The 20,304-nt window shown below is 53.7% G+C and overlaps 7 non-coding genes and 1 pseudogene across 7 annotated transcripts; 4 read left to right on the top strand and 4 right to left on the bottom strand.

The window, feature by feature from the left end:
- Positions 1-5,543: 5,543 nt before the first annotated feature.
- Positions 5,544-5,615, bottom strand: TRNAE-CUC (transfer RNA glutamic acid (anticodon CUC)). The gene has a single exon. It is a non-coding gene; the product is annotated as a tRNA-Glu (tRNA).
- Positions 5,616-7,238: 1,623 nt separating this feature from the next.
- On the top strand, positions 7,239-7,312 carry TRNAI-AAU (transfer RNA isoleucine (anticodon AAU)). The gene has a single exon. It is a non-coding gene; the product is annotated as a tRNA-Ile (tRNA).
- Positions 7,313-9,138: 1,826 nt separating this feature from the next.
- On the top strand, positions 9,139-9,210 carry TRNAE-CUC (transfer RNA glutamic acid (anticodon CUC)). The gene has a single exon. It is a non-coding gene; the product is annotated as a tRNA-Glu (tRNA).
- A 1,349-nt stretch (positions 9,211-10,559) lies between these two features.
- On the bottom strand, positions 10,560-10,775 carry LOC142826108 (small nucleolar RNA U3). Its single transcript, XR_012900376.2, has one exon. It is a non-coding gene; the product is annotated as a small nucleolar RNA U3 (small nucleolar RNA).
- Positions 10,776-11,029: 254 nt separating this feature from the next.
- Positions 11,030-11,112, bottom strand: LOC149522665 (small nucleolar RNA U3; annotated as a pseudogene).
- Positions 11,113-12,737: 1,625 nt separating this feature from the next.
- TRNAR-CCG (transfer RNA arginine (anticodon CCG)) lies at positions 12,738-12,810 on the top strand. The gene has a single exon. It is a non-coding gene; the product is annotated as a tRNA-Arg (tRNA).
- A 4,826-nt stretch (positions 12,811-17,636) lies between these two features.
- Positions 17,637-17,710, top strand: TRNAT-CGU (transfer RNA threonine (anticodon CGU)). The gene has a single exon. It is a non-coding gene; the product is annotated as a tRNA-Thr (tRNA).
- Positions 17,711-18,477: 767 nt separating this feature from the next.
- On the bottom strand, positions 18,478-18,582 carry TRNAR-UCU (transfer RNA arginine (anticodon UCU)). Its single transcript has 2 exons — positions 18,546-18,582; positions 18,478-18,513 (listed from the first exon to the last, which is right to left on the bottom strand). It is a non-coding gene; the product is annotated as a tRNA-Arg (tRNA).
- Between the last annotated feature and the right edge of the window lie 1,722 nt (positions 18,583-20,304).

Below are 20,304 nucleotides of genomic sequence, written 5' to 3'. Positions count from 1 at the left end.
CAGCGGTAGTGTAGACGCTGATATAGTTTTGTCGACAAAAGCCCACTTTTGTCGACAAAACTCGGTAGTCTAGACACACCCTAGGTTAGCCAGTCTGCACCCAAATACTCTTCCCTTCCTCAACAGGTGAACCCCACCCCTGCTGAGTAGCCCTTCCTGCAACAGCATCCCATGGGCAAGGAAGCCAAAGCCCCCTGCCCACTGAGCTGTAGCTTTCTGTGCCCAGGGGGCCAGACACTGCCAGGGCGGGAAGGCTGGAGGGAAATGGCTGCATGTTGGGAGTCAAAGGTGTTGTCTGGAACCTTAAAGTAGAACAATTTTACCCCAGTGTGTGAAGGAGATGCCAGGCTTAGCTGGCTAAAGCACTTGCCTTATAAACAAGAGATCCTGAGTCCAACTCTCAGTGGTGCCTTATTGTAGCTTCTTCCACTTCTTGTGAGCTCCCTGCAAATTACCTCACAACGGTCAGTGAGGGTGAGTGGGGATAAACCCAGCTGTGCTGTAGAGCGGCTGTTAGGTGTGGAAATTGATGGGCTCATTTGGCCTCCCTGAGCAATGCACACATGTAAGAAAACTGCAGTTGAAGGTGTTTGCGTGGGAGCCAGGATGGCCAAGTGGTCTAAGGTGCCAGATGCAAGGTTCTGTTTTTTCCCTCAGTGGTGTGTTCTGGTCTCTGAATGGAGATGTGGGTTCAAATCCCACTCCTGACATGTCTTCTTCTTGATAGCTAGAGAAGTGACCTCATTTCCCTGTCTCCCCAGATGTTGCAGGAGCACTTGCTCAGCATTTCTCTGAGACTGCATCTACACAGCAGCGTTCCTTGGAAATAACGGCCATTACACTGCAATAACAATGGGAGCGTCTACACAGCAATTCTATTATTCCGACTTCTGTAACGCTCCATCCAGACCAGTGGTCTGAGGAGCCAGGAGGTTTCCAGGCTGCAGACAGACAAGCCCACAGGCACAAACGAAGTGAAATCCCAGCCACTTTCTGCTCAGCCCAGCGGGGTCTCTGTGTGGCCCCCAGACCTTTTGTTTGCCAATGCCTAGGTGCAGAGGCCCAGATTCAGCAGCACTCACAGGCCCCACAGGAGGGGGCTGGTTTGATGCTTCACTCCACGGCCCAGCAATGAGCCCCCAAACTCCCCCTGTGCTTTGAGAGCCCGGTTTGCTGTGTGAATTCTGTGGGGCAGGTTATGTCAGGCCTGGGCACAAGCAGGGTTCAGAACCAACCCACAAGTAAGTCCCCGCTCAAGAGGATTGAGCAGTGTCCTTTGCCAGCAATGTAAGTCCAGCCATGTAAGTGTCCCATTCACATGCCCAAACTTTCTCCGTACCCCACTCACAGTGGCTGCCCTTGCTCAGGGCAGATAAGAGCTCACAGGTGGTTTTCAGAGCTCACCTCCCACTCTTGGGGGGGTGGGGATAGGAGGCATCTCACCCACTCTGTTGGCCACTTGCTACTGCTCCTACCAGCCGCCCGCCAGCCACTCCCACCAGCCACCCCATCCATGCTGCTGTGGGTGCCAGTGTCTCACCACACTGTGAAATCAGACCAGAGACAGACACTGTCAGTAAAAGCTTCTCTTGGAAACGCCCCTCCAGATGCTGGGCCTCCCTCCCCAGCCCACCAGAGCCGTGTGCCGCTGTCATACGCCTGCTCCATGGACATCTTCCCATTGCAGAAAGTGCTCCGAGCCAGACTGTGACTAGCCAGCCCCTCTCTGGGCACCCAGGGGCTACATCTACACTGCAGGCTTCTTACACAAAACTTGAGGAGCATCTATAATGCACGCGCATTCTTGCACAAGTAAATTTATGGCAAAATGTAGGAAAGGAGGGCTTCTTGCGCAAGAGTTATTCCTCTCCCCATGAGGAATAAGCTCTTTTGTGCAAGAGCTCTTGCACAAGAAGGCAGTATGGATGGGCAACAGGGGTTTCTTGCACAAGAGAGCGTTCACACTGCCATGGACGTTCTTGCGCAAAAGCACATGGCAGTGTGGACGCGCTGTTGCACCTAGCAGTTCTTGCGCAAGAAGCCTGTAGGGCAGATGTAGCCAGGGAGTGTTTGGGTTTGTTACCAGCACTGAGCTTTCTACAACAGCCCAGGGAACATTGTGAAAAGCCAAAACTTTTCCGCCCTGGGTATCCCTGGCCAGCCAGAAAGAAAGGGAATTTCGGTTTCTGTATCATCACTCATGTGCCCCAGTGGCCTAATGGACAAGGCATTGGCTTCCGAAGCCAGGGATTGTGGGTTCAAGTCCTATCTGGGATGACACTTGTGATTATTCCTAGTGGAGTCTCTTTCTCTTTACCATGTTAGCTGTGAGGGTTCCCTGAAATTGCCATTTTCCCCCAGACAGGACCCCTCCGCAGCAGACACTGACACTGGTGTTAGGCGCAGACAGGAGGAGAGTGTTTGTTAAAAGCTGAGCTGTGCACAGCGAGGTCAGATGCAGACGCTGGCTTCTCTGTATGCACCTTGGCACCTGTTACCCATCAGTACCTGCCACCTCTCACTCCTCTGCCAGCACCCAGACAGAAGGCCAGTGCACATGGAGCCAGCGACTGTAGCGAGGGAGGCAGCTGCAGACAATTCCAGGCTTGGGGCACATTGAACAACTTTTTGAAATATTTTTAAAACAAAAAATATTAAAAACTTTAGGCTCCATCTGCACTGCAGGCTTCTTGCCCAAGAACTGTTTTGTGCGAGCGTTCTTGTGCAAGAGCACATCCACACATCCATGTGCTTTGGCACAACAGGGAGGGAGAGCTGAGTGGTTTGAGTATTAACTTGCTAAACCCAGGATTCTGAATTCAATCCTTGAGGGGGCCATTTAGAGATCTGGGGCAAATCTGTCAGGGAGGGTTCTTGTGCTTGCTATGAGGGTAGGGGGCTGGACTATCTGACCTCTCAAAGTCCCTTCCAGCTCTATGAGGTGGTTTATCTCCTCCTAAGGAGCATCTACAGCAGCATAGATGCTCTCTTGTGCAAGAAAGCTCTAATGGCTATTTTAGCCTTAGGGGTTTCTGGTGCAAGAAATCCCTCTTGCCTGTGCACACTGCCTTCTTGTGCAAGAGGGCTTATTCGTTATGGGGAGAGGAATAACTCTTGCACAAGAAGCCCTCTTTTCCAATGGTTTACTGTTTTTCTTGCACAAGAATGCACATGCAGGGTAGACACTGTGCTAGTTTTTGCACAAGAACTGCCATTCTTGTGCAAGAAGCCTGCAGCATAGCCAGGCAGTGTGAAAAACCTCACAACAATAAGCCCCAACCCAGGAGGTCCTACTAAGATTTGAACTCAGATTGCAAAATTCAAAGTCCTACCCCTTACACCATGGGACCTAGACAGGTGACTGTGTGCAGCCATATGGAAAACTGAGCTTTCAGACTGGCCTCTGGACTCCGGGCTTTCCTCCTGCTGCTTCATCCCTCTGGCTATGACTACACGGCACATTTATTTTGGAATAAGCTGGTCTCAAATAGTCATTCCAAAATAGTTTATTTCAAACTAGCATGTCTACACTGCAGGGAAACCTCAGAATAGTCCGAGGCAGGCTCCCCAGTGTTGACGAGCTACCTCGATTTAGAGCCCCAGGAGGAATAACTTAGAATGGCCCTGGGGAGGGGCTAGTTCAAACTAGCAGCAGTGGCGCAGCTACAGACACCTTATTTTGAAATAGCTAATTTGGATTATGTGTTATTCTTCGTAGAATGAGGTTTGCAGAAGTCGGAATAAGCCGTCTGTTACTGCAGAATTATTTCAAACTAACGGAATTGCTGTGTAGACTCTTGCATTGTTATTGTGGAATAACGGCCATTGTTTTGAAAGAACTTTCGTGTTTGTGGATATAACCTGCTCAGCCCAAGAAATGTGATTGGCAGCTCATACCCACAATCTTTCTGTCAATTGCAGCGAAGGGCTCTGAAGACACGGACCCAAGGCAACCACCTTGGTTACCTTCTGCTAAGGCCAGGCCGGAGGGAAAACAATCACTCCTTCGAGCAGGAGTTGAACCAGCGACCTAAGGATCACTTGTCAAACACACACTACAGTCCGCCGCTCTGCCAGCTGAGCTATCGAAGGGTGTCTGACAGATGCTGGCTTGTCTAGGTTGTCCCTTCTATAAGTCTCGGGGCACGTGCTCCCCCAAGTAGATGTCATTGCTGATGAGGGGCAGAGGAGCACAGGGGCTGTCACAGGTATTTCACAATCAGACGGACCCCCTGAGTGAAACCTGAGCTAGATCCATCCATGTCACAGCAAAATGAAGAAAGTTGGGTTCTTCTCATGTGTCTTCTTTGTTCCAGAGTCTCTAGGGCTGCGGTCGGGGCAGGTCCACAAATAAACAAACCACTTCTCACATGTTTTCTCACGTGCCTTCAGCAGGGGAGGCGGGAGCAGAAAGTGGGAAGGGCGGGCAGGGGAAGGGTGTGTGTGTGGGGGTGGGAGGCACAGAGGGGAAATACAGAAGGCCCTTGTGGGGGCACCCAGGGGAGATTCTCACAGGTGTCCTTGTCTGGAACTCTCCCTCCAGGCAGCACCCAGCGGAGCCCAGCAAGGGTGGAGGGAGGGGCTGGTACTTGGGGGTGGGGTCAGGGGCTGCTCTGAAAGGCTGCTGGCGCCGTTAGACCCTTTTGTCCTTCCCTGTCTCACCCCAGCGCTGAGCAACACTCAGTGTCGGTCTGAGCATCCATCCTGCTCTGGGACGTGTCTCTGTGGCAGGAACCTGCCCAGGCGGCTCTCGCAGTGAGGCCCCTCCCTGGCAGCACCGAGCAGTGAGAGCTGAGTGAAGGGGAGGCAGGCCCAGGGGGAGAAGGCTCCATGACTGAGTCAGAGGGAGGCTCTGCCCTGGCCAGTGGGGAATCGTTGCCTGTCCGAGGGGCCCAGGCCTGGTGGGATTTGAGAGCAGCAAAGAGGATGGAGAGAGGCTGTTCTCAGTAGTGACGGATGCAGAACAAGGAGCAATGGGCTCAACTTGTGGTGGAAGAGGTCCAGGTTGGATATTAGGAAAAACTATTTCCCTAGGAGGGTGGGGAAGCACTGGGATGGGTTCCCTAGGGAAGTAGTGGAGTCTCCACCCCTAGAGGAGTTTAAGTCTCCCTTTGACAAGGCCCTAGCTGGGTTGATTTAGTTGGGATTGGTCCTGCCTGGATCAGGGGACTGGACCTGATGACCTTCTAAGATCTCTTCTAGCTCTATGGCTCCCCAGGTTACTGAGTGGGGGCTGGAGCCAGTTCTGTGTTGTCTCCTTCAACAACCAAACTGAACCAATGGATCTTGTGCCGACCTGACACTGCGCTGGGCTAGTGCTGTGTGTGCCACAGAGCTTCCTGCAGGGCTGCCCACATGGGAGAGGGAAAGGGCAGTTTGAGTGACCCAGCTCTGCCCCTTCTCAAAATGGCAAGTGTTGTCTTAGCAGTGCCAGAGAGGTGGGAAGGAGCCTGAAGTCACCTCTTGGGTCTCTGCTGCTGCCACATGTGACACTGAGGTGAGAAAAGCAACAATGCAGTTGTCACATGAAACTGCAGGCTGGTCTCTCTGACTGGGAACCGAACCCAGGCCACAGCAGTGAGAGTGCTGGATCCTAACCACTAGACCATCAAGGACACATGAAATTTGCCTTTTTGCTCACCTACACTAGCCTTTCCCAGGCCATTTTCTGTCCACTTCAGGATGGGGTGGCAGGTCCATTCTCCCTTGCCCAGAGGGGACAAGAACAGAAACCAAACAGAACATCAAAGCAGACAGACTGAGTCATGTGAGTTGTCCAACTAGCCCAGGATCCTGTCTCATGACAGCAGCCAATTTCATTGACCGGAGGGATTCCTCAGGACAGTTATTAAGTGATCCCTCCTGTTGCCCATTTCCAGCTTCTGGAATACACCAGCTAGGGACACCTGCCCTGTCCATCCTGGATAAATGCCATTGAGTGACCTTTCCTGCATTAAATTATCCAGTTCTGTTTTGGACCTTCTTGTAGATTTCACCTTCACAACATCCTCTGGCAAGGAGTTCCACTGGGTGCAAAAATGCTTCCTTTGGGTTTATTTTTAACTTGGTTTCTGGGCAGCCAGACTGGGTCATGCCAGTTCTCTAGCTAGCCCAGGATCCTGTCTCACGACAGCAGCCAATTTCATTGTCCTGAGGGAATCCTCAGGACAGACAGTTATTAAGTGATCCCTCCCATCACCCATTCCCAGCTTCTGAGTCCAGGCTTTTTCCAAAAGACTTTTGCGCAAAAGGGCCAGTGTACACAGCAGAGATTTCTTTTCTGTAAAAAGCCCCGAACGCGAAAATGGCGATCGGGGCTTTTTTGCGGAAAAGCGCATCTAGATTGGCCACGGACGCTTTTCCGCAAAAGTGCTTTTGCGGAAAAGTGTCCTGCCAATCTAGACGCTCTTTTCTGAAAATGCTTTTAATGGAAAACTTTTCCGTTAAAAGCATTTCCGGAAAAACATGCCAGTCTAGATGTAGCCATGGTGTAAGAGGCAGCACTCAGAACTCTGAATCATGTGATCTGAGTTCAAATCTCTGTGGGATTTGCTGGGGTTGGGCTGGTTGCTGCAAAACCCTCCAACTTTATGAGCTTTGGGCTCCTTATCTGCAGGCTCCCCAGAGAAAGAGAGAGTTCTGTGCCTCCTGCTGGGTGTCTGATGCCCCCTGGAGCTCAGTCTGATGCTGGTCTGCCTGGCTGAGATGGGCTGGGCCCTAAAACTTAACCTGCCTGGAGCTTGCTGCTTACCCTTGTGGTCTCTTTTGTGGTCCCCAGGAGCTGCCAGGCTCTGACTCTTGCCCCCCTGGCGCTAGCAGGTCCCCCCCCCAAACAATCTTTTAAATTGGTCTTTCCGGTCCCTCTCAGGGTGATTTTCTCCTCAGCAGCAGCGCACAAGAGAGAAGCTGTTGCCAGTGGCCCTGCAAGACAAGATGAGCTTTGCCTGCCCCCCTCAGCCTGACTCGTTACTTGGCCCCATTCCTGCCTCTCTTCCCAGTGGCTGAAAGGGGCTGCGGCTGCTGCCGACAGGGAAGAAGCTGGGAGGCAAGGTGCTGGCAGCAGGAGATTCCGGCTGCTTCTTTGCCCTGGGTCTCAGTGTACCATGGCGGCCGCCAGCCACCTTGACCAAACCTCAAAGCATCTGGACTAGTGAGCCCACATCACAGTGAGTTGCAAGTGGCCCTGTCAGAGAAGAGGCGCCTTTCTGAAAGGGCCATTTGTGAACTCAGCTCCTGAAGGCCGGCTAGCTCAGTTGGTTAGAGTGTGGTGCTAATAACGCCAAGGTCGTGGGTTCAAGCCCCATGTTGGCCACCTGATTGTGCACTGCAGTGACTACTCACCCCCCTGCCCCCCCCCAGACACACACTTTAGCTGCCTGCTATGGACAGGGAAGCAGAAACAGGCAAAAGGCTGAGAGCTTTGCAGGACTCAGGCCAGAGAACTGGTAGGAGGAGGATCCAGTCTGCACAGACCCAGTGGCTAAAAGGTCTGGCCAGCTTTCCCCTAATGGCAGGGAAAACTCTTCTCTTCCCACCATTGTCCCCAGTGGGGTGACCTGATCCCAAATTCCTGCTGCTGCAGTGACTGGCCCATGGCTCCTCCAGCCCAAGCCACAGAGGGAGGCGCCATATGTCCAGGTGATGGGACCATGTGCCCAGCCCACAGAACTGCTGCCAACCACTGGTCACCTGCTTCAGTGGCCCAGCAGCCCCTCCCCCAAAACCTGCTCCTGCTCAAGGCCCCCCTGAACCCACCCAGGCTCCTGTTCCTCTGACTCTGCACTAGCCAGCCCACATCTCAGTGAGTCGCCCGTGGCCCCATCAGAGACGAGCTCGTGGCAGCGGCAGAGACGTCCCTGCAGCTGCCTGTGGGGTCTTTTCCAAAGGGCCCCTCGTGGGCTGCTGGCTCAGCTGTTTAGAGCTTGATGCTGATAACGCCCAGGTCGTGGGTGCAAGCCCCATGCTGGCCACAGGGGTGTCTGGTTTAGTGACTTGCCTCTGCCTCCTGGGACCGCCCCTCCCTGAGCCGCCAGCCCCCTGTCTCTCACCGTGGGCCCCTTGGGGAGTCCATTCCCTGCCCAGGCTGCTGGGCCCCCGACCACTTCAGCTGCCAGGTCAGCCCGGGAGCTAAGGCAGGAATGGGGGGAAGGAGCCAGTCAAACTGCAGGTGGCAGGAAAGACCAGTCTCGCCTTCCTGGGCCGGGCACAACGGCATCATGTTTGTGACACGGCTGCCAGACATCTCGGACAGTTAATAACCAGCTAGAGGGGTTTATGGGGAGCTCAGTGTGGGGAGCCTAAGATAAAATATTTTTCAATCCCAGGCTTTGCCATGTCTCTCGGTGCAGCAGGGCCCTCTCGGGTCTCCTTGCTGTGTTAGTGCCCTGTGACATCCCCTCGTCTATCTTAGCCACAGCCCAGCATTGGAAACTCCTGTCATCTGATTAACCCCTTCACTTCCAACCCCTCCTCAGAGTCCTTGATTTCTTGGCTAAAGTCCCCTCCCTTGTGCGTGTGGCTGGCAGGGGTTACTAGATGGATCCATTCACATGTAGCTTCACTGAAACCCCCCTTGTTGGCCTGCGCCTAGGTCAGTCTGTGTCACTGGCTCAGGGGTTTCTCCCCCCAGTGCACTGCAGAGAAAGCCCTTGTGTGTGAAAGGGCTTCAGGGAGCCCAGAAACCAAGTTAAAAATAAACCAAAAGGAAACATTTTTGCGCCCAGTGGAACTCCTTGCCAGAGGATGTTGTGGAGGTGAAATCTACAAGAAGGTCCAAAACAGAACTGGATAATTTAATGGAGGAAAGGTCAATCAATGGCATTTAACCGGGATGGACAGGGCAGGTGTCCCTAGCTGGTGTATTCTAGAAACTGGAAATGGGCAACAGGAGGGATCACTTAATAACTGTCTGTCCTGAGGATTCCCCCGGGACAATGAAATTGGCTGCTGTCGTGAGACAGGATCCTGGGCTAGTTGGACAACTCACATGACTCAGTCTGTCTGCTTTGATGTTCTGTTTGGTTTCTCTTCTTGTCGCCTCTGGGCAAGGGAGAATGGACCTGCCACCCCATCCTGAAGTGGACAGAAAATGGCCTGTGAAAGGCTAGTGTAGGTGAGCAAAAAGGCATGTTTCATGTGTCCCTGATGGTCTAGTGGTTAGGATCCAGCACTCTCACTGCTGTGGCCTGGGTTCAATTCCCAGTCAGGGAAACCAGCCTGCAGTTTCATGTGACAGCTGCCTAGTCTCTTTTCTCACCTATGTGACAGCAGCTCTGGCCCAAGAGGTTACTTCAGGCTCCTTCCCACCACCTCCCTGGCACTGCTAAGACAACACCTGTCATTTTCATTTCCAGAAGGGGCAGAGCTGGGTGACTCAAACTGCCCCTCCCCTCTCCCATGTGGGCAGCCCTGCTGGAAGCTCTGTGGCACACACAGCACTAGCCCAGCACACAGGCAGGTCGGCACAAGATCCATTGGTTCAGTTTGGTTGTGGGAGGAGACAACCCAGAACTGGCTCCAGCCCCCACTCAGTAACCTGGGGAAATGACCCATCAGGCCTGGGCCCCTCGGAGAGGCAACGATTCCCCACTGGCCAGGGCAGAGCCTCCCTCTGACACAGTCATGGAGCCTTCTCCCCCTGGGCCTGCCTCCCCCTTCACTCAGCTCTCACTGCTCGGTGCTGCCAGGGAGGGGCCTCACCACTAGTCAGTGTTCCTGTTCCAGGAGCAGGTGAGTTTTGTCTTGTGCACCAATATTGAGGTCGTGTGTCTCTGTTCCGGGGTGAGCCCCTGCGGCGCCTGCCAGTTACTAACAAATATCTTAGCTACACGTTATGGGAGAAAGACACTAACCCAAGGGATAATTAACACTGGGCTGCGGCTAGTCTCTGCCTCCCACAGGGCCACTAGGGAACAGATGGGAGACAAGGCATAAGGCAGATCCAAGGGGCTGGCTAAATCCAGTGTGAGAAGCACATGGAAAAAGACCCAGCAGCAGGTGAGAGAAAAGCATGAAAACATCAGGATCAGGACCAGAGCAGTTCGGCTATGTCTATATTGGCAAGATTTTGCGCAAAATCTTACCGCCTGTCTACACTGGCCACGAGTATTTGCGCAAGAACACTGAGTTTGTAATGTACAAAATCAGTGGTTCTTGCACAAATACTCTGACGCGCCCACTCACGGATAAGCCCTCTTGTCAAGTATTCTTGCGCAAGAGAGCCAGTGTAGACAGCAACGTTAATTTCTTGCGCAACAGAGCCCAATGGCTAAAATGGCCATTGAACCTTTCTTAAACACGAGAGCATCTACACTGGCACGAATGCTTTTGCGCAAAAGCACATCTCTTGCGCAAAAGCACATGCCAGTGTAGGTGCTCTCCTGTACAAATGCTTTAACGCAAAAATTCTTGCATTAAAAGTATTTGTACAAAATCATACCAGTGTAGATGTAGCCGACAAGTAAATCCAGGAATTAAACAAAAGCCAAGACAAAACAATAAAGAGAAATCCCCATTCCTCTCTACTGCAAAACTAATTTTGAACTGTTTTACAGTAGCCAACCACTCAGGCTGTGCTCTCTTCTTCCAGCTTCCCCCAAGAAAAGAAGGAACAATCATCAATAACAAACAGCAATGACATTAAAGCAACACTGTCTGCTTGCTTTATGCTTAGAGGAAAACACTGTCACTCATCCTCATGGTTAGCAAGACAAACCACTTTCAGCTGCATTTCTCTAGTTACCAAATATAGAAATGATCCCTGAAAGTACAGTCTTATTAGCACCCTCTTTCCTACACACCCACATTCATGTGCATTCACTTTCGCCTCATGAGGAATGTTTTCAGACAACACTTGTGTGAAACAGAAATAATCTCAGCAAAGTGCTTGTCCCATTCAAACACACTCCACCAGGTTTAGAAATCTGCATATTAGAATATGCTCCATGTCCCTGTTTACAGAAACACGTCTCCTGATTAGCATGTGGAGCACCTGACAGCCAATCAAAATCTCCTGATGTTTCTTCCCGAAACTGCAGTTCCTGGGGCTCCTCTAAGTAACAAACTGCCAGTCCGCAGACCAACTATAGAAATGATCCCTGAAAGTACAGTCTTATTAGCACCCGCTTCCCTACACACCCACACTTGTGTGCATTCACTTTCTCCTCATGAGGAATGTTTTCACACAACACTTAGAAAACTAAAAAACAGAAATAATCTCAGCAAAGTGCTTGTCCCATTCAAACACACTCCACCAGGTTTAGAAATCTGCATATTTGAATATGCTCCATGTCCCTGATTACAGAAACACGCCTCCTGATAAGCATGTGGAGCACCTGGCAGCCAATCAAAATCTCCTGGGCTACGTCTACACTGGCACCCTTTTCCGGAAAAGGGATGCAGATGAGCCAAGTCAGAATTGCAAATGCAGCGGGGATTTAAATTTTCCCCCGCTGCATTTGTATGAACATGGCTGCTGCTTTCCTCCGGCTCGGAGCTTTGCCGGAAAAAAGCGCCAGTCTAGACGGGATCTTTCGGAAAATAAAGCCTTTTCCAGAAGATCCCTTATTCCTCTTAAAATCAGGAAAATTTAAATCCCCGCTGCATTTGCAATTCTGACTTGGCTAATCTGCATCCCTTTTCCGGAAAAGGGTGCCAGAGTAGACACAGCCCTGCTGTTTCTTCCTGCAACTGCAGTTCCTGGGGCTCCTCTAAGTCAGTGGTAACAAACGGCCAGTCCGCAGACCAGCAAGGGGCCAAGAACCCCTGCCTGCCGGGCAGAGGTGGAAAGTAATAAAGTAGAAATACTTGATCACACTGCTCAAAACCTTTTTTGGGTATTTCTACTTTACTCAAGTAATTTATTTTTGTCACACTTTGATTTTTATTCAAATTATTTTATTTTTTTTAGACAATATTGTACTTTTTACTCCACTCCCATGTCCAGAGGCGCTGGGTTACTCACGACTCGCATCGTTCTGATTTGCTAAAGCCCAGCTGCATGTGCAAGTACCAGTCATCCAAGAAATAGCCAATCCACAAGCACAATGCCCCTGCCAAGGAAGAAGCCTTTTAATAGCTGCTCCAACACCTTGTCATTCAAACCCAGTATCTCTGCAGGCCCTGCCAGCCTGAGACCTGAGCAAGCAGGGTGGCTGCCCAGGGCTCCGTGCTGAGGGGGTGATATGAGCAGTCTCATGGGACCTTACCTGGGGCCAGGCAGCTAAACAGGAGGGAACCCAGCAGCCGGGGTCAGGGGGGACAGAGGCACTTACTTGTACGGGGTGAATCCTCTGCTCTGGTGGGAGCAGCAGCAGGGTGGATGGGTGCCGGGGGCAGGGGCTCCCCATTCCCCCTGGGACAGAGGCCCCTGTGGAAGCCCTGGGGGGGGGGGGCAGGCTGTGCTGGAAGAGGCTGGGGGTAGGCGGCTGAGGGGGGCGGGGATTGAAGAAGCGTCTGTGTGGGCACTTGGGCAGCCAGCTCGTCAGTGAGCAGCAGAGCACACGGGCCCGTCTCCCCCCAGCTGAGCCCCCCAGCTGCTCTCCCAGGGCTGTGGCCGACCAGCCTGCACTGCTGCCATCCCGGGCTCAGCTCTGCAGCGACCTGCCCAGCCGCCTCCCTGCCAGGGGCTGCAGACGTGTCTGCTGGGGTAGAGGGGAGGGACGTGTCTGCCCAGCCAATGTGAGGGGTGAGCCTTTGGGACAGAGAATTTCTGTCCCTTCTCTTCTTTTTTTAGTGTGGCCCCGGTGGCCTAATGGACAAGGCATTGGTCTCCGGAGCCAGGGGTTGTGGGTTCAAGTCCCACCTGGGGTATAGAACTGTGACCTGAGGTTTGATTGGGAAGCCCTGGCTTGCTTTTTCCCCATGGGAACTGAGAGATGGTTTCCCAAGAAGTGCCACATCCCATAGGACAGCAGCTGTCTAGTCCCACCAGCTCCAGGAGTGACTCAGACAGAGCGAGGGGGCTGGAGCAGAGCAGGGTCTGTCTGGTGACAAGGCAGAGCCTGAGGAGGGGCAGCTCTGGCAGAGGCTCAGTAGGAGCTAGGGGGAGCTACTTTGGCCTGGCCCTTTTCCAAAGCCCTTGAGCATGGGGCTGGCATTGGGGGAAAGTTCTCTCGGCGATGGGATGGGGGGGCTGGCTGGGCTAGGAAGGCGCCGTTCTCCCTGCTCTTGCCCCCAGACGACATGGCTGCCAGGCCATGCATGTTGGCTGCACCAACATGGGCAGGAGGCCCCACTGATGTGGGGGGAGGCAGCCCCACCAGCAGGCACAAGCAGGCACAAGGCTGGGCCAGCATACGGGGGGAGGTGTTCGACTGCATTTCCCTGCTGACATGGAGCTGGGTTGCCAGGTGTCTGGTTTTTAACAAGACAATCCAGCATTTGAGCTTTCTGATCAGGAAACAAACTGAGAAAATAGAAATAGAAATGTCCGGTATTTTCTTAATAATAACAATAATGTCGATTGTGATGTCATGTCAAGTGTCTCTGGTATTTTTGTAGAAACCATCTGGCCACCCTACACGGAGCCCAGGTGACAGGACACCTCCTAGTACTCACTGCTGCTAGCAACACCCTCACACCACTCCTCCCAGCTCCCCCCACCATGGGGCAGGCAGGAGGGGATTGTTCCCCCCAACTGACAGAGGGAGAGACAAAGGCTGAGAAAGGCAAAGGGCCTTGTCTGACCTCACACAGCCAGTCTGGGGCAGCGCTGGGCACAGGACCCAGATGCTGAAACTCCCCCTCAGTCTGGAGTTTCACATCCTGACTGATCAGAATAACGTGACCTCCAGTGAGATACAGCCCCACAGCCCAGCCTAGGGATGGCTCAGCCAGTGGGTTAGAAGCACCGGGACACAGAGAGACTCAGGAACTGCTCAGAGACAACCACTGGCGAGAAGCAGAACAATTCCCCGAGCAGTCAATTGGTTCTGGCTCATTTGCTGGGAATTAAGGAGAACAAGGAAGTCCTGAGTCTCCTCCTTGTGACTTCCTCCCAGCTCAGCCAATCAGAACTGGGACTAGAACTGGAATGCTGGGTCCACACTGATGGGCTATGTCTACACAGGCGGGTTATTGCGCAAGAAGGGCCGTTCTTCCGCAGAGCATCCACACTGCCCACTCGCTCTTGTGCATGAAGTTTTACAGTAAAGTGTTGTAAGAAAGGGCTTCTCGTGCAAGAGCTACGCTCTTTTCTAACAGGTGTAAGTCCTCTTGCGCAAGAGGGCAGTGTGGATGCGGGACAAGGGTTTCTTGCCCTATAGCTAAAATGGCCATCAGAGCTTTCTTGCACAGGAGAACACCCACACTGCCATGGATCCTCTTGCACAAAAGCACATCTCACACATGGCAAGATGCCACCAGACATAGCCAAAGGGACCTTCAGAGATGAATTCCAGTCTCCTGCCCTCATAGAAGGGCAAATCACCATACAGATGGATGTCTGTCCAAAACAGGAAATTACTGGGAGTGGGGTGTGAACCCGCAGAGACAAACTTCAATTAGATCTTAAGTCCAATGCCTTAAACACTAGGCCATCCTGGTGACAGGTGAAAAGCTAGACGTGTGCAAGTTCGCTCCCCAAATAGCCCAGGGACTCGCTCTCAGAGCATCTTCACAGCCCATCCCTGTGCCAGGGCTTCCCACCAAAAGGGTGAGAGAGCCGCCCCCTCCCCCCAGTGAGGAGGGAAGCAGGGAAAAGGGAAACCAAACAAGAGAAAACCCAACGTCCCCAGGGATTCCGAGGGACAAAGCCCTGGTGGGGAAAATACCCCCCCACCTTCACTTAGGCTATGTCTACACTCCCAGCTTCTTGCGCGAGAAATATGCAAATGAGCCTAAGCGTGGAATATCATGGAGCCTCATTTACATACTTAATGAGCCACCATTTTTACAGAAGAGGCTCTTGTGCCAGAAGGAGCTGTCTACACTGCCCCTTCTTGTGCAAGCAAACCCCTCTTGTGCAATGTCTTTCTTCCTGAAAATAATTGTCGTAGCGGCATTGCACAAGAGGGTTTTTCTTGCGCAGGAAGGGGCAGTGTAGACAGCTCCTTCTGGAGCAAGAGCCTCTTCTGCAAAAATTGCAGCTCATTAGGTATGCAAATGAGGCCCAGCGATATTCCATGCGTAGCCTCATTTGCATATTTCTCATGCAAGCATCTGTGAGTGTAGACAGAGCCCTAGTGTTTTCCCTGCCTTGCATTTGGCCACCCCCCATGGATCAGGCCAGTGATTACTAACCTTTTTTTAATACCATGGATGGCCAAACCCATTCACAAACTTTTGCCAGACCGGTAACATTACATTTACATATCTGCATATTCATTATGCAAATAACAAATCTGCAAAAGGAAATAAACTGTTGCCAGTCCCTACAGATCAGTGTTTGCAGGTATCTACACATAAAAAAATTCACAGAAGAAATTCCCCTCAGGCTGCTGGAGAGGGCAGGTCCTCCTGCAGGGGGACTGGAGCCTGCAGAGGGAGGGGCGCAGGGAGAGGCACCCACAGAGGCAGGGGGCATTTGGGACACCCTGGTTATAAACTTCAGAAATTTTGTTGGGGGCAGAGGAGTTGGTGCCCCCAATGCTCCCACCAGTCACCTCTGCCCCCCCTCCTGCCCAATGGGGGTGGGGGAGCTGCCATTGTATCTCCCCCCTCTCCTTCTGTACAAGCCCTGCCCTGTGTCTCCCCCTCCCCCAGCCAGGCTGCTCTTGTTCCCCCTGTCTCCTCCCAACCTCCCCTGCCCCCTTTCCCTTCCTGTGACCCCCCCAAGTTTCGCTCCATTGCACCCCTGCTCCCAGTCACCCCATGTCTGGCTTGATCCCCCCAACCTCCCTTCAGCACCTCCTGCCTCCCCTTCCTGCCCCACCTCACACATTCCTGTTCCCCTTCACCCGTCTTATCTGCCCCCACCCTCTCTGGGATGGCTCCCCCCGCCCCGCACGAGCTGGTAGCAGCTTCCCTGGCCCCAGGCTGGGATCACAGCCCCCTCTGCTGAGAGCAGCCCTGGGCCAGATCCTCCCACTGCAGCCCTGGTGGGGTCTGCTCTCTGGGTAGGGAAGGGGGGGCCTTTCCTACCTGCCCCCCCAAATGCTGCCCACCCTGGGGCAGGGGCTGGGCCGGGCAGGGACTGGCCAGGCAGGGGCGCTGCCATGGGAAAGGTTCCCAGGGAGCAGATTTCTACATTCCACCGGCCCTGCGGGAGATTCCCCCTCCTGGCTGCAGCCCGGGCTCCGGGGGCCCAGCAGTGCTGCACCCAATGCTGGGGCTCAGGGGATCTGCTCGGAGCCGGCCCCCAAAGGCCCCGCAAGCAGAGGGCAGGAAAGGAGCCAGGCTGAGGCTTTGCCAGGAGCAGGCTGGGGACCTGGCAGGAGAAGGCTCCAGCGAGCACAGAGCCTGCGCAGGGCCAGCCTGCTGGGAGGGGAGCAGGAGTATCCAGCACCATTCAGGCCAGCGGCAGCCGACACTGGGGGAGCTCTGAGACTCCAGGGCAAAGGCCTCCAGCCCCCCAGGCCCTGGGGTTGGGTGGCCCTGGAGCCAGGCCCCCTGGAGTAGCATTGTGGCCGGGGGGCTCTGACCACAGGGGGACTGGCCCCAGTACCCAGGACCTGGGAGTCTGGTGAGCAAGTGAGACTCGCCCGTCAGTCCAAGCTACTTTCTCCCCGGCTGCCGTTCCTGCCTGTCCCGTGCCAGCGCTGCACGCAGGCCAGTGGGGCAGGACGGGGGGTGTCGGTGGGGCCCTGCTCTCAGTCCGTCCCTCACAGGCCCTGTGGGATGCTCGAGGGCTGAGCCCGTCGCCCAGGCCTGGCGCAGGGATGGAACATGGGGCACGTTTCCCCCTGTGAGCGTGTGCGGGGGCAGGAGGGAGCCACACGGGCCCGGCTGAAGGTTTTGTGCTGGGGCTGGAGGCTTGAGCCAGAGCTGTCGGCCTCAGCGGGACTTGCTCCTCCCCCCTCTCCTGCCTTGCTGCCTCCTTTGGCCAGCAGCGCTCAGGGGCAGCCGGGAGAGCCGGCACCAAGGGCAGAGGAGGCCGAGGCACAAGCCCCTCAGAGGGGACAGGCCTGAGGCCCCTGGCTTGCCCAGGCTCACGCCAAGGGGCTTTCTATGGTGCCAGGCGGGGGAGGGAGGCCAGGCCCAGGCCGGTGGGAGAAGGGGCAGCGCCTGCCAGGGCAGCAAGGGGAGCTGCAGGGAGCGAGACGCGGCGTTTCTGTCTGGATCACTCAAGGGTCCTTCTGCGGGTGAAGTGCCTGTGACACCCCTGTGCTGCTGGGTTCCTCTGCCCCTCCCTGGGAGGCCGGCCCCTTCGGGGGGCTCTTGCCCTGACACTCGTCCAAGGGCCACCTGGGCAAAGCCGCCTGCCCCAGGCACCTTCCATAGCTCAGCTGGCAGAGCAGAGGCCTGTAGCGGGTGCTCGGCAAGTGCCCTTAGGTGGCTGATTCAACTCCAGCTGAAAGGAGAGATTCTTCTCCTTCCCCCTGGCTGCAGGCCCAGCCTTAGGACCAGGCGGCTGCCTTGGGTCTGTCCCTTTGGGGCCTGGGGCTACAATTGACACAAAGGTTTTGGGTTCCAGCTGCCAATTTAATGTCTGGGGCTGCGCAGACCTTGAGTGCAATTTTACAGTTGCTTTCAAGGAAGGCACCAGGGCTTAGTTGGTTAAAGCACCTGCCTTGTAAGCAGGGGATCCTGGGTTCAACTCCCAGTGGTGCCTTGTTGCCAGATCAATGGGTCCTTTCTTCCCACCATTTTTCAACATGTATCTGGAGTTGGTTTTACCTTCAGCTGAGCTTGGTGGTTCCCTCACAATGGGAGCAGGATAGTAGCAAAGAGCAGGAGGTGCTCTAGGGGTTTGATTTAGTGAGGCTTAGCTAGACATGCTAAATCAAGCTCTGGAAGATGGATTGCAGCAGCAATCTCCACCTGAGTGAAGACATGGCCTAATGGTGCAATTAGTTAGATGCCGACACTAACAGCCCCACTGCTGGTAACTCACAGAGGCTACATCTACACTAAGGCTGTGTCTACACTGCATCCCTTTTCCGTAAAAGGGATGCAAATTAGACACATCACAATTGCTAATGATACGGGGATTTAAATCCCCCCCCCCACTTCATTTGCATAAAAATGGCTTCCGCTGTTTTCTGGCTCGGAGCTTTGCTGGATCTTTCAGAAAATAAACCCTTAAGATAAGTATTAAGGGATCTTTTGGAAAAGGTTTTATTTTCTGAAAGATCCGCGTCTAGACTGGTGCTTTTTTCCAGCAAAGTTCCAAGCCTGCGTGTTGCACAGCACTGGTAGGAGACATGGAGGGTCTATTGGCACCTGCAGCATCTCAGAACAACCCCCAAGTACCAGCCCTTCCCTCCACCCTCACTGGGGTCTGCTGGGAATTGCCTGGATGCCAGCCCACCCCAGTGTCAGCCTAAGGGTTGACTAGTCTGTAAAAGCTGCATCCTGGAAATGAGGAAGCAGCTAAAGTGACTCTGGTGGGACTTGAACCCACAACCTTTGAATATCTAGCTGGGCTCACATTAACCAATGCAGCTTAGAAGTCCAACATGCTTTCCATTGCACCACAGAGCCTGATGGATTGTTGGTGTTGATATCTCCACTCTCTGCTTTGCAGCTTGGCAATTGCTGGGGGAAAAGGAAGTGGAGCCAGATCTGTCTCTTTTGGGAGAGCAGGTAGGAAGAGGGAAGGGGGTCACAGAGCCCCCAACAGTGAAAACTAGTAACCAGGACAAAGCTGCAGTTGGAGAACATGGGCATCAATCCCACTACTTTTTGCACACAAACCAAGGGGTTTCCCATTTCAGTTAACTCACTGCATATGAGCACCTCACCTGCCCCACCCACCTTGTTCTAGACCCCACAAGGTCTCTGTGGCGGCCTGAGGCTCCTTTCTGAAAGAGCCACTTGTGGGACTGACACCCGTGGGCCGGCTAGCTCGGAGGTTTAGGGGACGTGGTGCTCATATCACACTGACGCGTCTTAAGAGCAAGCCCCTTGTTTCAAACCATAACGGGCTCGCTATTCCGACATCCCTGCAAACCTCATGGCAGGAGGAGTGAGAGGCATTTTGGAATAGCGATTTATTTGGAAATAAGTGCTGTGTAGTCAGCACCGAATTACAAAATAAGCTATTTCAAAATTGACTCAAAATAAGCTACCCAATTGCATCACTTATCTTGAGCTATGGGACACATCCCTAGTGAGTTAGAGCCCAGCTCTGCCCCCAGCTCCCTGCTCCACGCACCCACGTACTGACTCCCTCGCTGCCATGGGGCTGTTTGCATTGGCCTCTTCTCTCTGTCGCCAGGCTTCAGCCAGGACTGAGAATCAGGCAGGAGAATGTGACCCGGCTCCCTGCACCTGGGCCCTGCATTTCTCATCCCTTCAGAGACACTTGTTAGTGGAGGAATAAATCAGTCACATGAGTGTAGATTATGAAACTTTGTTGTTGTTGTTGCCTTGGAAACTCCCCACAGACCTTCCCCTGGGGGTCCTGGGCAGCCGCTCACACTGCACAGCTCACTTCGAGATGAGGGTGATGTATAGACGCACCTATCCTGTTGAGGACTAGCCTGCGGGGGGAGGTTCTGGCCACTTCCTTTCCTTGTCTGTCTCAGACTGTGTCTGCATTCCAGGGCTGTGTCTACACTGCCGGCTTTTTGCGCAAGAGCAGATGTTCTTGCACAAAAACTTGCAGAGCATCTACACTGCACGTACGTTCTTGCACATGTAAATGTATAGTACAGCATCAGAAAACAGGGCTTCTTGCACAAGAGTTATTCCTCTCCCCATCAGGAATAAGCCCTCTTGCGCAAGAACTCATCCACAAGGAGGCAGTGTGGACAGGCAACAGGGGTTTCTTGCTCAAGAAAGCCCTATGGCTAAAGTGGACATCAGAGCTTTCCTGCGCAGGAGAACGTCCACACTGCCATGGGCGCTCTTACAGAAAAGCACTTCTCTTGTGCAACAGCACATGGGAGTGTGGACACACTGTTGTGCAAGACCTTTTGCATAAAACAGTTCTTGAGCAAGAAGTCTGCAGGGTAGATGTAGCCAGCCCCTCTCTCCAGGGAACTGCAGCCCCTCGGATCAGGCAGCTCCTCCCAGCATTCAGGAGGCACCAGGCCGAGAAGAAACCGTCTGACACGGTGCTGCCAGGGAGGGGCCTCACTGCTAGTCACTGTTCCTGGTCCAGGAGCAGAGCGACTTTTGCCCTGGGCACCGATATTGAGGGTTTGTGCCTCTGTTTGTGTGAGCCCCCATGGCACCCATTGGCTCCTGCAGGGGGGTGGA

Source organism: Pelodiscus sinensis, chromosome 19, assembly GCF_052426305.1.
Source record: "Pelodiscus sinensis isolate ZL-2025 chromosome 19, ASM5242630v1, whole genome shotgun sequence".
Classification (NCBI taxonomy): Eukaryota; Metazoa; Chordata; order Testudines; family Trionychidae; genus Pelodiscus; species Pelodiscus sinensis.
The sequence above is the reverse complement of the archived record's forward strand: the minus strand, read 5'-3'. Positions and strand labels throughout refer to the sequence as shown.